Raw genomic sequence first — 14,585 nt, forward strand, 5'->3', positions numbered from 1 at the left:
TTTGAAGAAAAAAAGAAGAAAAGAAAATGTAAAAGGAAACAAAAAGTAAAAGAAAAACAACAAGACCTACGTGGGCCGGCCCAACTAGGAGTGCCTTGAGCGAAGCCTCGGCGTTTTGATGCTACCCTTGATATACGTTACTAGCCGATAGAAGCAACATTATACATACACGATGCACGTATATACACTGTTATGAATTATACATACACAAACCATGATTGCCGCTCACTATGTCAATGTCAATGTGGCACTACACATCCTCTCCTACAAAGGGAAGTAGGAACACCCGCGTCACATGTTGCCGTGCAACTCACCGTGTGATATCCGGCCTCTACATACTTCCCTCTCATTTCGCAATTGACGTGCCTTTCATCTCAGGTGATGTGTCGCGGCCACCTCCTTGACCGGGCCAACACTGATTCATAATAATAATTGTTTGATCGTACAAAATAAAGTAGAAGTATGAGGTGAGGTGTACGGACCAGCTGCAAGGAGTAGCTTGCCGAGATAAGTTATTGACGTTTTGAACATTTCTTTGCGTGGGCACAATGATTGGTGCGACATGTGGTGGCGAACCCATCGCCTTAGGATTGACCATATTTGAAGCATTGTAATCAGGTGGGCATCATGATGGCCATTTGCAGGGTCAGAAAAAGGATAAGCGATGATACGGTCGGGTGTCATGTCGAATTAGAGGAGGTGGATCTATTAGGAGTCCTGAGCCATGCTTATTAGGATAGAGTCATGATATTTTTTTCCTCCCGTTGTAATGCACCGGCATGTTTCCTAGTACTATTGTGGTACTGTACTCTACCCTACCACATGTAGTGCAGCCACGGGAGGATGCAGGTCTTGATCGGGTAGATGTGTTGTATGACAGGCAAATTTATGTCACCACGTTACTGTATTTATTGTTGTCTTCTTCTTTTTCTTGGCAAACTTGAGTCCTCGCACGTGTGTGCGTTTATTGTTGTCTTCTCCAAGCTTCTCTTCTCCAAGCTTATGTGTGCCTATTTATGCCATCGCCTAGAGTATCCAACTTCAGCGTCTGTATTTTTTTTCTGTGTGCATATGTATTTTTTTGCACGGACGAAAATCACGGTCTAAAGCGGCGATGCAGACGAACGGATGTCCGCTTTGGCCTATTCAGACCAATTTTAGATTAAATTTGCATCCATGTGGACACGTTGCGGACACCCACGGCGCCTCACTTTGTCCTTCCCTGTTTGTAGGTGCCAACAGGCCATTCCTCCCATCCCGTCGAGTTCGACCTCTTCAGCCTCTTCGCCCTAGTTGTCGCCACCTTGTTTCTGGCCTCTTGGCCACCCTCAATATACAAAATCATTTCGCATGGTCCATAACCTCCACAAAGTGATATCATTTGAAACAACATTGTTCAAAACAACATTTCGTTTACACGTTTCCAATGTTTTGATAGGTCATCCAAGGAACGTGGAACAGTAATACCAAAAAATCGTCAACATTCAAAAAACACATATTGGATGCATTCATCCCCAACACAAAAAACACACGTAGGTGCACGGTAGCGCCTACCGGCCGCGGATGATAGAGGCCGGCGGTTGGGGTGGGTAAGTTGGAGGCGTGAGGAAGAAGAGAGGTGTAGGTTGAAGATGAATAGTGCAATCTGTTTTGGGCCGTTTGATCAAGATCAGACAGTCCATGAGGAAAGTGAAAACGTTTTCACGCATCTGACAAATAGAGAGTTCCAATATTTTATTTAAAAAATGAAAAGGTTAAAAATAGATACTATAGTACTGAGTGAGAGAGAGAGAGAGAGGGGCAGCAGTACATCTATTTTAACTACAGTCGTCCACGCCGCTCACATGCGGCTCACGACGTGCTGCGCCGTCTCGGTGGCCGCCAGCTCGCCGCGGCGGCGCGTGACGAAACTGAGCCGCTCGGCGGTGGCCGGTTTGAACACGGCCTCCGGGTCGGCGTCCACGGCGTCGGCGAGCCGCGGCCACATCCTGGCGGTGACCAGCCACGACCCGTCTCCCGCGGGGCTCCGGATCACTGTCATGGCCGCCGACCCGAGCCTCCCCGGCCGCACCCACGGCATCACCAGCCGCGGCGGGCCGAACCCAAAGTCGCCCTCCACCCTGAACGGCACGAACGCCGACACCACCAGCGCGGGGCTGCCCGTGCCCAGCCCCACCGCCTCCGTCCACTTGCCGCCCTCCGCAAACACCCCCTTGTGCGCTTCCATCCAGTCCATCAGCTCCTCGTACCGCTCCTGCCGGAACACCTCGGAGATTGCCGCGGCGGCCATCGTCGCCACGTCGGCGAGCGGGGAGGAGCGCACCGTGTCCACGACCGCCTCCCGGGACGCGTAGGTGACAACGTTGCCGAGGTAGTTGTTGACGTGGGTCTTGTTGTACTTGGCGGGGTCGAGGCGCCGGCGGCCGTCGACCAGCCACGCCATGCGGCAGTGCGTGTCGGAGCCGCCCACGGCCGCGGCGAGCAGCTTCCAGACGTGCGCGGAGAGGGCCTCGAGCCGCGTGACCCGGCGGGCGGGGCCGCTGGCCGCCCCGCGGAGGCGGTCGACATCTGCGGCGTCCACGACGTAGTTGCGGCGCACGAGGGCCGCGGCAAGGAGGGCGTTGGGGAGGGTGCCGGGGTCGTAGCGCACGAACTCGGCGTCCAGCGACGGGCCGTACCGCGGCGGCGAGCGGGGCCGGAAGAGGGAGGCGCGGTCATGGTGGGGCTCCCACGAGAGGCCGCCCGCGACGAGCATCTCGGCCCAGGCGTGTTAGACTGTATTTACATGTGTATATTGTAACGTTGTATACCACCTCATTATATATATATGTGATAGGCCACCCTTAGAGGTAGTGCCGGTTCCCCCAAAGCCTATTGTCTTACATGGTATCACGTTAGGTTACGTCCGCTTCCGCCTAAAAACCCTAAACCGCCGCCGCCGCCGCCGCCGCCGCCGCGCCCACCGCCGCCGTCGCCCGACTGCTATGACGTCCGCCGCTGCGTCCGGCTCCACCGCCACCGGTTTTCTGCCGGCCTCCCTCGCGGCACTTCTCTCGAGGCCGCTGGATGCCGCCTTCCTTCAGGCGCCGATCGGGACACGGAGTGTCGGCTCCCTCTTCGCACTCCCGCCGGCTGCTACTTCGCCCGGGCAGGCGCTTGTGGCCCACACCACCGCCGCCCCGTCAACCGCGGCTGTCGCGCCCTCGGCCACTGTGCCGCTGGTGGCGGAGGACGTCGCGCTGGCAGGCTTCGCGGCGTCAACCGCGGCCATCACGCCCTCTGTCACCGCGCCAGCTGCCCCTCCGACTGTCTCCACGGTGTTCTCACCTCAGCCAGTCTCCTCGATGGGATCGCAGCCGCCGCCGCCGTTTCACTTCGGCCATCTCATCACCATCAAGTTGTCGTCGGACAATTACATCTTCTGGCGCGCGCAGGTTCTTCCGCTTCGTGGGAGTCACCACCTGCTTGGCTATGTCGACGGCTCTCTCCCTTGCCCTCCTGCGCTGGTTGACAGCGTGCATGGTCCGGTCTATAATCCGGCTCACCGTGTCTGGACAGGGCAGGATCAGGCGAACCTCTCCTCCATCCAGGGGTCGCTCTCTCCGGCCGTTGCTGGGCTTGTTGTCTTCGCCAAGACGTCCCACGAGGCATGGACTATTCTTGAGCGCTCGTTTGCGGCACAGTCGCAGGCTCGTGTATCTGGGCTCCGTCGCCAACTTGGGGAGTGTCAGAAGTTTGACTCCACCGCCACTGAGTTCTACAACAAAGTCAAGAGTCTCGCCGACACGCTGGCCTCCATTGGATAGCCCCTCACCGACTCCGAGTTCAACTCGTTTATTATCAATGGTCTTGATGAGGAGTATGACGCCCTAGTCGAGATCATCAATGAGAGGGGCAACTCCACGCCCATGCCAACACACGAGGTCTTTTCACGCCTCCTGCTTACTGAGCAACGAGTCGAGACGCGCCGATCCAGGGGCAACGGCGCCCTCTCGGCAAACGCCGCCACCAAGGGTGGTCGCTCCTCTGCTTCATCCAGGGCTCCTTCGGGGCAGTCACCACCACCCACCTCGGCCCCTCCTCCTACTGCGATGCTACCAGGGGCTGGCGGTCCACGTGTGTGCCAGCTTTGTGGTCGCGATGGACACTGGGCCTCGAAGTGTCACAAGCGCTTCCAGCGGGATTTTCTTGGTCTTGGCAATGACGGGAAGGATACACGCAACTTTGCTCGTCAGGTCGCCATGGCTGATCGTCCGCCGCCGCAGAAGCCACAGGGACACACTCAGTCCTACTCCATTGATCCCCACTGGTACATGGACTCTGGGGCGACAGAGCACCTGACTAGTGAGATGGGGAAGCTTCACACTCGTGAACCCTACCATGGCTCCGACAAGATCCACACCGCCAATGGAGCAGGTATGCACATCTCTCATATTGGTCAAGCATCACTTCTCACTAGACATGCCAATAGGAGTCTTCAACTTCGCAATGTTCTTCGAGTTCCATCTGTGACACGTAATCTTCTTTCAGTTCCTAAACTCACTCGTGATAATAATGTGCTTTGTGAATTTCATCCTTTTGATCTTTTTATTAAGGATCGGGGCACGAGGGACATTCTTCTTAGTGGGAGGCTCTGCCAAGGTCTCTATCGTCCGGAGCATCCTGGCGTCGCTCGCGTCTTCAGTGGAGTTTGGGTATCTCCGTCACAGTGGCATGCTCGTCTTGGTCACCCGGCCACACCTATTGTCCGGCATGTTTTGCGTCGTCATGAGCTTCCTAGTGTGTCTAGTAATAAAGATGTAGCAGTGTGTGATGCTTGTCAGCAGGGGAAGAGTCATCAACTTCCTTTTTCGGAGTCCAGTCGTGAGGTGAAACATCCTTTAGAACTTGTGTTTTCAGATGTATGGGGTCCTGCTCAGACTTCTGTTAGTGGTCATAATTATTATATCAGTTTTGTTGATGCTTACAGCCGCTTTACCTGGCTTTATCTTATCAAACGTAAATCTGATGTGTTTGACATTTTTGTTCAGTTCCAAAAACATGTTGAACGCCTTCTCAAGCACAAAATTGTTCATGTTCAGTCGGACTGGGGTGGCAAGTATCGCAACCTCAACTCCTTCTTTCAGTCGCTTGGGATCATTCACCGTTTAGCATGTCCACATACAGATCAGCAGAATGGTTCAGTAGAACGTAAGCATCGTCACATTGTTGAAGCTGGTCTGACTCTTTTGGCCCATGCATCTGTTCCGTTTCGTTTTTGGAGTGATGCTTTCACCACTGCATGTTTTCTCATCAATCGTACTCCCACTCGTGTTTTGAATATGAAGACTCCCATTGAAGTTCTCCTTAATGAACAACCGGACTACACCTTTCTCAAGGTGTTTGGGTGTGCTTGCTGGCCCCATCTTCGTCCATATAACAAGCGTAAGTTCGAGTTTCGTTCCAAGAAGTGTGTTTTTCTTGGTTATAGCTCTCTTCATAAAGGATACAAATGTCCTCATGTTCCCACTAATCGTGTCTACATCTCTCGGGATGTTGTGTTTGATGAGCATGTTTTTCCCTTTGCCAAACTCCCTATGTCCACTACCGAGCCACCTGTCATGCATTCATCCTCTGTTGCTTCTGACCAATTTGATGATGTTGCATATTCTCCTCTATTGTTGCCTAACTATGGTGCAGGCACTGGTCGTGGGGCTTGTTTGGAGATTCTGGAAGCGCCATCTTCCTCTTCGTCGCCATCGCCTTCATCCTCGGCACCTTCTGTTGTGCATGAGGAGCACATGGCGCCCCTGCATGGCCTCGGTTTCCGTGCTCATGCACGGCCGATCAACGTCCTGGCCCGGTCGCCTCTGGCTTCTGGGCTGCCTTCGCCATCGTCGCGCCCTGCAACCCCGCTGACTGGGCCGGCCTCCTCGGTCCCCGTCTCGCCCAGGGCGTCGGGGCAGTCATCACCAGGCCTGGCCTCGCCCGCCCCTGCCTCGCCCAGGGTGTCTGGGCCCTTCTCACCAGGGCCGGCCTCGCCTGCTCTCGCCTCGCCAAGGCCGTCTGGGCCGGTGTCACCGGAGCTGGCCTCGCCCACCCTCGGTTCGCCCATGGCCTCTGAGCCCCTGTCGTCGGGCCAGTCTTCGCCATGCAGCCCGGAGTCGTCTGTCCCGAGCTCTCCTGAGGTGCTTCCTGCATCTCCGGCGACCGTCACGTCTCCGTCACCTTCGCCTCCGCCGGCTCCTGCTGCTGCTCTACGTCCACATACGCGCAGTCGGAGTGGCATTTTTCAGCCTAAGCAACGTCACGATGGCACAGTTGCTTGGTTAGCGACGTGCATGTCTGCTGCTCTCGCAGATCCATCCTCTGAGCCACGCACGTATCAAGCTGCTATGCGCATTCCTCATTGGAGAGAGGCCATGGAGCAGGAGTATCAAGCGCTTCTTCGCAATCAGACATGGACTCTTGTTCCTCCACAATCACGGGTAAATGTCATTGATTCCAAATGGGTTTTCAAAGTGAAGAGGCATTCTGATGGGTCCATTGAGCGCTATAAGGCTCGTCTGGTTGCTCGTGGTTTTCGACAGCGTTTTGGACTTGACTATGAAGACACCTTCAGTCCAGTGGTCAAGCCTACTACCATCAGACTTCTTCTCTCTCTGGCTGTTACTCGAGGTTGGTTTCTTCGTCAGCTTGATGTTCAAAATGCTTTTCTTCATGGTGTCTTGGCGGAGGAGGTTTACATGCGCCAGCCTCCGGGTTTCTCTGATCTGGATCGCCCTGATCATCTCTGTCGTCTGTCCAAGGCAATTTATGGTCTGAAGCAGGCTCCTCGTGCTTGGCATGCTCGTCTTGCAATGGCTCTTCGTGCTCATGGTTTTGCATCATCAACTGCTGACTCCTCATTGTTTCTTCTTCAAAGGCCTGAGGTTACTATGTACTTGTTGGTCTATGTAGATGATATCATTTTGGTCAGCTCCTCTCAGTCGGCTGCTACTGCGCTTGTTCGCTCACTTGGTGCTGATTTTGCGGTCAAGGACCTTGGGAAGCTTCATTACTTTCTTGGTGTGGAGGTTACTTCTCGTGCTGCTGGCCTTGTTATGACGCAGAAGAAGTACTCTCTGGATTTGTTGCAGCGAGCTGGGATGCTTAAGTGCAAACCGACGACTACACCCATGTCTACCACTGATAAGCTCAATGCTGTTGATGGTGAGCTTCTTTCTTCTTTTGATGCGACCGAGTACCGGAGTATTGTTGGTGGGCTCCAGTACTTGACGATCACGCGACCAGACATTTCCTATGCTGTTAACCGAGTCTGCCAGTATCTGCAGTCACCCCGTGACACTCATTGGTCTGCTGTTAAGCGGATTTTGCGCTATATTCGTTTCACGGTGGCTCATGGTTTGCATATTCGGCCGTCTGACTCTGGTTGTCTTTCAGCATATTCTGATGCAGACTGGGCTGGCAATCCGGATGACAGGCGATCCACGGGGGGTTATGCTGTCTTCTTTGGCTCTAACCTGATTGCCTGGAGTGCTCGGAAACAGGCTACTGTCTCGCGTAGCAGTACTCAGGCTGAGTATAAGGCTGTGGCCAATGCCACATTAGAGATTATCTGGGTACAGTCCTTGCTTCAGGAGTTAAGTATACCCCAATCACAGCCTCCTGTTCTTTGGTGTGGTAACATCGGTGCTACATACCTTTCTGCAAATCCGGTATTCCATGCCCGAACGAAACACAATGAAGTTGACTATCACTTTGTGCGTGAACGTGTCTCTCAGAAGCAACTACAGATCAAGTTTATTTCTTCCAAGGATCAACTTGCTGACATCTTCACCAAGCCATTGCCTTTGCCACAGTTTGAGACTTGCAGGCGCAATCTTACCCTTCTAGATTCATTAGAAAGTGGCTAAGATTGAGGGAGGGTGTTAGACTGTATTTACATGTATATATTGTAACGTTGTATACCACCTCATTATATATATATGTGATAGGCCACCCCTAGAGGTAGTGCCGGTTCCCCCCCAAAGCCTATTGTCTTACAAGGCGTTGGGCAGTGTGGTGAGCCCGTGGCCGTCGACGAGCAGGTGGTCGGTGCCCCAGGCGAGCGAGAACCCACCGCACGCGAACCGGACGAGCTGCAGCGACAGCGCGAGCCCCCGCTCGAACGGCAGCTGGATGCGCCCCTACGAGGTGCCGGCGTCGGCGAAGTCCACGTCCGCGAGCGCCGCGTCGGCGTACGCGACCACGAGCTCGGCCCCTTCGTTGCCGCAGACGACGTCCGGCACGCCGGTGGAGGCGCTGGGCACGACGCGGCCGGCGAAGGGGTAGAAGCGGGAAAGGAAGGCCGGGAGCGCGGCGCGCGCGGCCGCGGCCACGGCCGGGAAGCCCGCGGCGGGCGCCGGGTAGACGGCGATGAAGAAGACGTGGAAGGAGCCGAGGACGAGGTCCAGGTTGGAGACCGGGAGCACCACCGGGAATCCCCGCGGCGGGTCGGAGGCCTGGACGAGCGACCGCGAGAGGACCTCGACGGCGAAACTCTCTGTAGAGAGACGGATTATGGGTTGTGCAATCGCGATGTATTGATCGGTGCACCAGGCACATATATATAAGTACAGAGGTGGGCCACAACCTCAACTATACAGGGAAAACAGGAGGTGGGCCCTACACACACATATACACGTACACAATATACTCAACACCCCCCCGCAGTCGAAGCGGCGCCAGTGACGCAGAGACTGGAACGAAACTCCTCAAAGGTGGAAGTCGGCAGTCCCTTCGTCATCACATCAGCGAACTGCTGAGCAGTCGGCACATGGAGAACCCGCATGCGTCCAAGAGCCACCTGCTCGCGCACGAAGTGAATGTCCAGCTCGATGTGTTTCGTCCGGCGATGATGAACAGGGTTGGCGGAGAGGTACACCGCAGAGACGTTGTCGCAATAGACAACCGTAGCCTGGGAGACATCGTGATGTAGCCCCTGAAGTAACTGTCGAAGCCAGGTGCACTCGGCGACAGCGTTGGCCACAGCTCGGTACTCAGCCTCGGTGCTAGAGCGCGAAACCGTGGGTTGTCGCTTGGACGACCATGAGACGAGGGAAGGACCGAGGTAGACGCAGTAGCCAGAGGTGGACCGGCGAGTGTCGGGGCAGCCGGCCCAGTCGGCATCGGAGTAAGCCACCATCTCCAAAGAAGTGGACGCCGTGAGTGTCAACCCAAGGGACATCGTGCCGCGGATGTAGCGAAGGATCCGCTTCACGAGAGTCCAGTGAGAGTCACGAGGGGCGTGCATGTGGAGACACACCTGTTGGACAGCATACTGAAGATCCGGTCTGGTGAGAGTCAAGTACTGGAGAGCGCCGACAATAGACCGGTAGAATGGAGCATCCGACGCAGGCGAACCCTCAAGAGCAGAAACCTTGGCCTTCGTGTCAACGGGAGTAGCAACCGGGTGGCAGTTGAGCATGCCAGCGCGCTCAAGAAGCTCATGGGCATACTTCTGTTGATGAAGAAAGAAGCCGTCCGGGCGCCGAACAACCTCAATGCCAAGGAAGTAATGGAGAGCACCCAAGTCCTTGATAGCGATCTCGTCATGCAGCCGTAGAGTGATCTGCTGAAGAACGGCTGCGGAGGAGGCTGTCAGGATGATGTCGTCGACGTAGAGCAGCAAATATGCAGTCGTGTCACCATGGCGATAGACAAACAGTGAGGCGTCCGAGCGAGTGACGCTGAAGCCCAGTGTCTGAAGAAACCCGGCGATCCGCTGGTACCAGGCGCGGGGTGCCTGCTTGAGCCCGTAAAGAGAGCACGATAGTAGGCACACATGGCCGGGCAATGAGGCGTTGACGAAACCGGTGGGTTGCTCACAAAACACCTGCTCCTCAAGATGGCCGTGGAGGAAGGCGTTGGAGACATCCATCTGGTGGACGGGCCAGCCGCGAGAGACGGCGAGCTGGAGGACAGTGCGGATCGTGCCCGGTTTGACAACCGGGGCAAACGTCTCCGTGAAATCGACTCCAGCGCGCTGGCGGAGACCGCGGACCACCCAGCGAGCCTTGTAGCGCTCAAGTGAACCGTCTGAGCGGGTCTTATGACGGAAGACCCACTTGCCGGTGATGACGTTGGCGCGAGAAGGCCGGGGCACCAGAGTCCAGGTGCGGTTCCGCTGGAGAGCATCAAACTCTTCCTGCATCGCCGCAAGCCAGTGAGGATCACGGAGGGCGGCGCGGGCGGACGCAGGAATGGGTGACGGCTCCGCGGCAGAGGCGGCGAGGACGTACTCATCACGCGAGTACCGGAGGCTCGGGCAGTGAATGCCGGCGCGAGCACGGGTGACAGGACCGGACGGGGCCACCGGGGCCGGCGAGGCGGCCGGCGAGGAGGCCGGCGTCACCGGCGGTGTCGAGGCCGGCGTCGCAGCTGGCGAGGAGGCGCCTGACCCTGCAGCGCCCGAGTCAGCCGGCGAAGCGGCCGGCGGCGAGGCCGGCGAGGCTGGCGAGGCGGCCGGCGACGGAGCCGACGAAGAGGCGCCCGACCCCGCGGCGCCCGAGTCGGGGGCGGCGGGTGAAGGCGGGGTGCCGGCCGTGGAGGGCGCCGGCAGTAGGGCCCGTGGACCGCCAAAGCCCGGAGGCGGTCCACGAACCAGGCGTGCTCGTCCACCTGACGAGGTCGTCGATGAGCCGCCGGTGGCTGGCGGTGACGAGACGACGAGGGGTGCCTGCTGCTGAAACGGGAAGACCATCTCATCAAAGTAAACGTGTCGTGAGGTGAAAACACGGTGAGAGACGGGATCGTAGCAGCGGTAACCCTTAGTGTTAGATGGGTAGCCGAGAAAGATGCAGGCGACGGAGCGGGGTGCGAGCTTATGAGGCGCAGTGGCAGCGATGCTAGGGTAGCACAGGCAGCCGAAGATGCGAAGCCCTTCATAAGAGGGGGGTGCACCGAATAGAAGGTGGTGAGGGGTAAAGTTCCCGCGAGTACGACATGGACGGATGTTTATGAGAATAGAAGCGGTGGCTAGAGCGTCAGGCCAAAAGCGCGGGGGCACATTGGCGTGAAAGAGAAGAGTCCGAACGCAGTCATTAAGAGTGCGAAGGATGCGCTCAGCACGACCGTTCTGCTGCGAGGTGTATGGGCAAGTGAGACGAAAAATCGTGCCATGTGTGGCGAGAAGATCGCGGACAGCGGTGTTGTCAAACTCCTTCCCGTTGTCTGTCTGCAACGCAAGAATGGGCCGGCCAAACTGCGTGCGGACATAAGAGTAGAAACCGGCAAGAGTGGAGATGACGTCCGACTTGCGGCGCAACGGGAAGGTCCACACATAATGCGAAAAATCATCAAGGAGAACAAGATAATAAAGAAAGCCCGTGTTACTTGCAACAGGAGATGTCCAAACATCACTATGAATCAATTCAAACGGATACGATGCAACAAAGGAAGAAGCCCTAAACGGAAGACGAGCATGTTTGCCAAGGCAGCATGCATGACACGAGTGATCCTCGTGCTTATTACACGTGAAAGAAAAACTCCGAAGTATGTGGCGAAGGGTGGCATGATTAGGATGACCCAAGCGAGCGTGCCAGAGATCCACTCCGGTGGCGAGAGCGACAGGGGCGGCGGAAGTGGTGGAGGCGGCGGAGTGAACCGGGTAGAGCTCGTCGGGGCTGTCACATCGGTGGAGCACCATCCGCGTGCGAGCGTCCTTAACAGAAAAACCACATTCGTCAAATTCAACGGTCACCGGATTTTCACGTGTAAGAGAACGGACGGAAACAAGATTTTTAATAAGATCAGGAGAAACAAGAATATTGGACATGGATATAGGAGTGGAGTTAGACGGAAAATAGGTATGTCCAATATGGGTGATAGGAAGAGAAAAACCATCACTGACGGTGATGCGGTTGGAGGTGTGGACAGGGTGAGCAGTGTGGAGGTTACCGGGGTACGCCGCCATATGAGCGGTGGCGCCACTGTCCATGTACCAATCGCCGCCGCCGGTGTAGCTGGACGGGGAGGGGGGCGGTGTGGAGAGCCGCCAGGAGAGCCGGGTCCCACGGTGCCGGTGGGAGGGACGGCGCAGACGTCAAGGGCAGCGGCGGCGGCTGCTGCCCGTAGGGCGCCGCATAGGGCTGCGGCGCGGCGTAATACGCCTGGTGTGACGGAGGCCAAGTGCCGAAAAGACCCGGAGTAGGAGCCCGTGGAACCGGCATGGAATAGGCGTGGACGACGCCGGTCCACGGGTTCTGACCGGCATACCACGGGGCCGCCGGCTGAGGAGCCGGCTGCTGCTGGCGTGGCGCTCCTCCCTGAGCACCGCCACCACCACCGCCGCCTCCCTGCTTGCGGCCACCCCGGCGGCCGCCGCGACGGCCTCCTCCATTGGCCGCTGGCTGGGGCGGCGGGAAGGGGGCTGGTGGGGCGGGCGGGAAGCCTGGCGGGAAGGCGTGCGCCGCCTGCGGGGGCGGCGTCTGGCGGGGCTGTGGCGGGGCCGAACCCCCGCGGGTGCCGGCAACAAGCGCGGTGTGGGTGGCGCGCGTCCGGGCCGCCCGCATCCGGCGTTCCTCCAGCTTGAGGTACGCGACCACCTTACCAAAGGTGGGCTCCGGGATGAGGGTGAGGTTGGAGGCGGCGTTCCCGAAGTCCTCGTTGAGGCCGCCGGAGAGGGTGCTAATGAGGAGCTCGTCGCCAATCTTCTCCCCCAGATCACGGAGCTCATCGGCGAGCTTCTTGAGGCGCATGCAAAAATCATCGATGGACGAGTCAAGTTGCTGACACCTGTAAAACTCACCATAGAGGAGGACCTTGCGCTGCAGCCGATTGTCGGTGTAGAGGCCGTTGAGCTTGGTCCAGACCGCATGGGCGTCGTCCTCGTCGTCCACCACGGTGTGGAAGATGTCGCTGGAGATGGTGAGGTAGAACCAGCGGATGATGGTGGCGTCGAGGATCATCCACTCCTCGTCGTGGATCATGAGCGCGGAGTCCACGGTGCCGTCCACGTGGCCGTGAAGGAGGTACTCACGGAACACGAGCGAAAAATACCGCTTCCACGCGGAGTAGGAGGCGGTGGTGTGGTCAAGCTTGACCGGGACGCGCTCATGGATGTTGAGATCGCGGACGAGGGTGACGTTGGGGCCGGCGAACGGGTTGGAGACGGTAGAGGAGGAGCTCATGATGGCGGCGGTGGTGGGGTTAGGGCGCGGCGCGGGTTGGGAGTGGTGGAGCGAAAGCGGTGCGGCGGCGACGGCCTTGGGAGGCGGCGGCGGCGGCGGCGGCGGCGCGGAGGCGCGCACGCGGCGGCGGCGGCGGCGGCGGCTAGGGTTAGGACCTTACTGTGATAGATACCATGTAGAGAGACGGATTATGGGCTGTGCAATCGCGATGTATTGATCGGTGCATCAGGCACGTACATATAAGTACAGAGGTGGGCCACAACCTCAACTATACAGGAAAAACAGAAAGTGGGCCCTACACACACATATATATACACATACACAATATACTCAACACTCTCGGCCGGCGGCATCCCGGGTGCGCACGGCCGGACGCGGCGCAGGGAGGAGCAACACGTAGGTAGGAGCTCGCGAGCGGTGGAGAGAGCACGAGGCGTTATGACAGTGATCAAACCGCAGTCGGACTCGTCTCGTTTTGGCACGCGGCACGTTGCGTGGCGTTGCGATCGAGCAACATCAACACGGCGGTTTGCTTCAACTTTGGAATGGCAAGCAGCACTTTTCCTTCTTGCTTTGGCGATTTTTCAATGCGAAGCAGACTCACGGATGTGACAAGCCATCCAATACAATGCATTTGGCCATCTTCCCCAATGCGGAATTAGAGCAACTCCAACGATTCAAACGAACGGCGATTTCGTCCGCTTTTTATTCGTTTGGGTCGGCCGTCCGTCCAGTATCCACCCTGTATTTTATATCGGATTTACTAAATCACATATAGATGAAATTTAGTGATATCTGGGAATACCTATTTATTATCGACGTCTCACCATTGCGGAGTGGAAACATGTAGAGGAGCGGCTAAAGAAACGGTTGAGCAGTTGGAAAGGCAAGTTGCTCTCAGTTGGAGGACGACTGGTTTTGATAAACTCTGTCCTCACAAATATGGTTCTTTATATGCTTTCTTTTTTCCAACTTCCAAAAGGGGTCTTGTAAAGATTGAACTATTTTAGGTCTAGATTCTTTTGGCAAGGAGTTGATGAAAAGAAAAATACCGGCTGACCAAATGGAGCGTGGTTTGTAGGCCGAAAGACCAAGGTGGCCTTGGAATTCATGACCTACAGGTCAAGAATGAGGCCCTACTTAGTAAATGGTTGTTCAAACTTCTTACTGAGGATGGTGTTTGGCAAACCATGCTGCGCAACAAGTATCTAGGCCAAAAGGCGGTGTCTCAGGCATATTGGAAACCTGGCGACTCACACTTTTGGGTTGGCCTAATGGCGGCAAAGAAACAACTCTTTCGCTTTGGGTCTTTCGTGATAAAGGACGGGTCAGAGATTCGTTTCTGGGAAGACATGTGGCTAGGCAATGCCAGTCTCCGAGAACAATATCCAGCCTTGTACAACATTGCTCGCGATAAAAACAATACTATTGCGC

At 56.6% G+C, this 14,585-nt stretch overlaps 1 pseudogene; it reads right to left on the reverse strand.

Annotated features, from left to right (window-relative positions):
• Window positions 1–1,758: 1,758 nt before the first annotated feature.
• On the reverse strand, window positions 1,759–10,723 carry LOC119333119 (annotated as a pseudogene).
• Between the last annotated feature and the right edge of the window lie 3,862 nt (window positions 10,724–14,585).

The sequence above is a fragment of the Triticum dicoccoides genome, chromosome 7A (genome assembly GCF_002162155.2).
Source record: "Triticum dicoccoides isolate Atlit2015 ecotype Zavitan chromosome 7A, WEW_v2.0, whole genome shotgun sequence".
Classification (NCBI taxonomy): Eukaryota; Viridiplantae; Streptophyta; class Magnoliopsida; order Poales; family Poaceae; genus Triticum; species Triticum dicoccoides.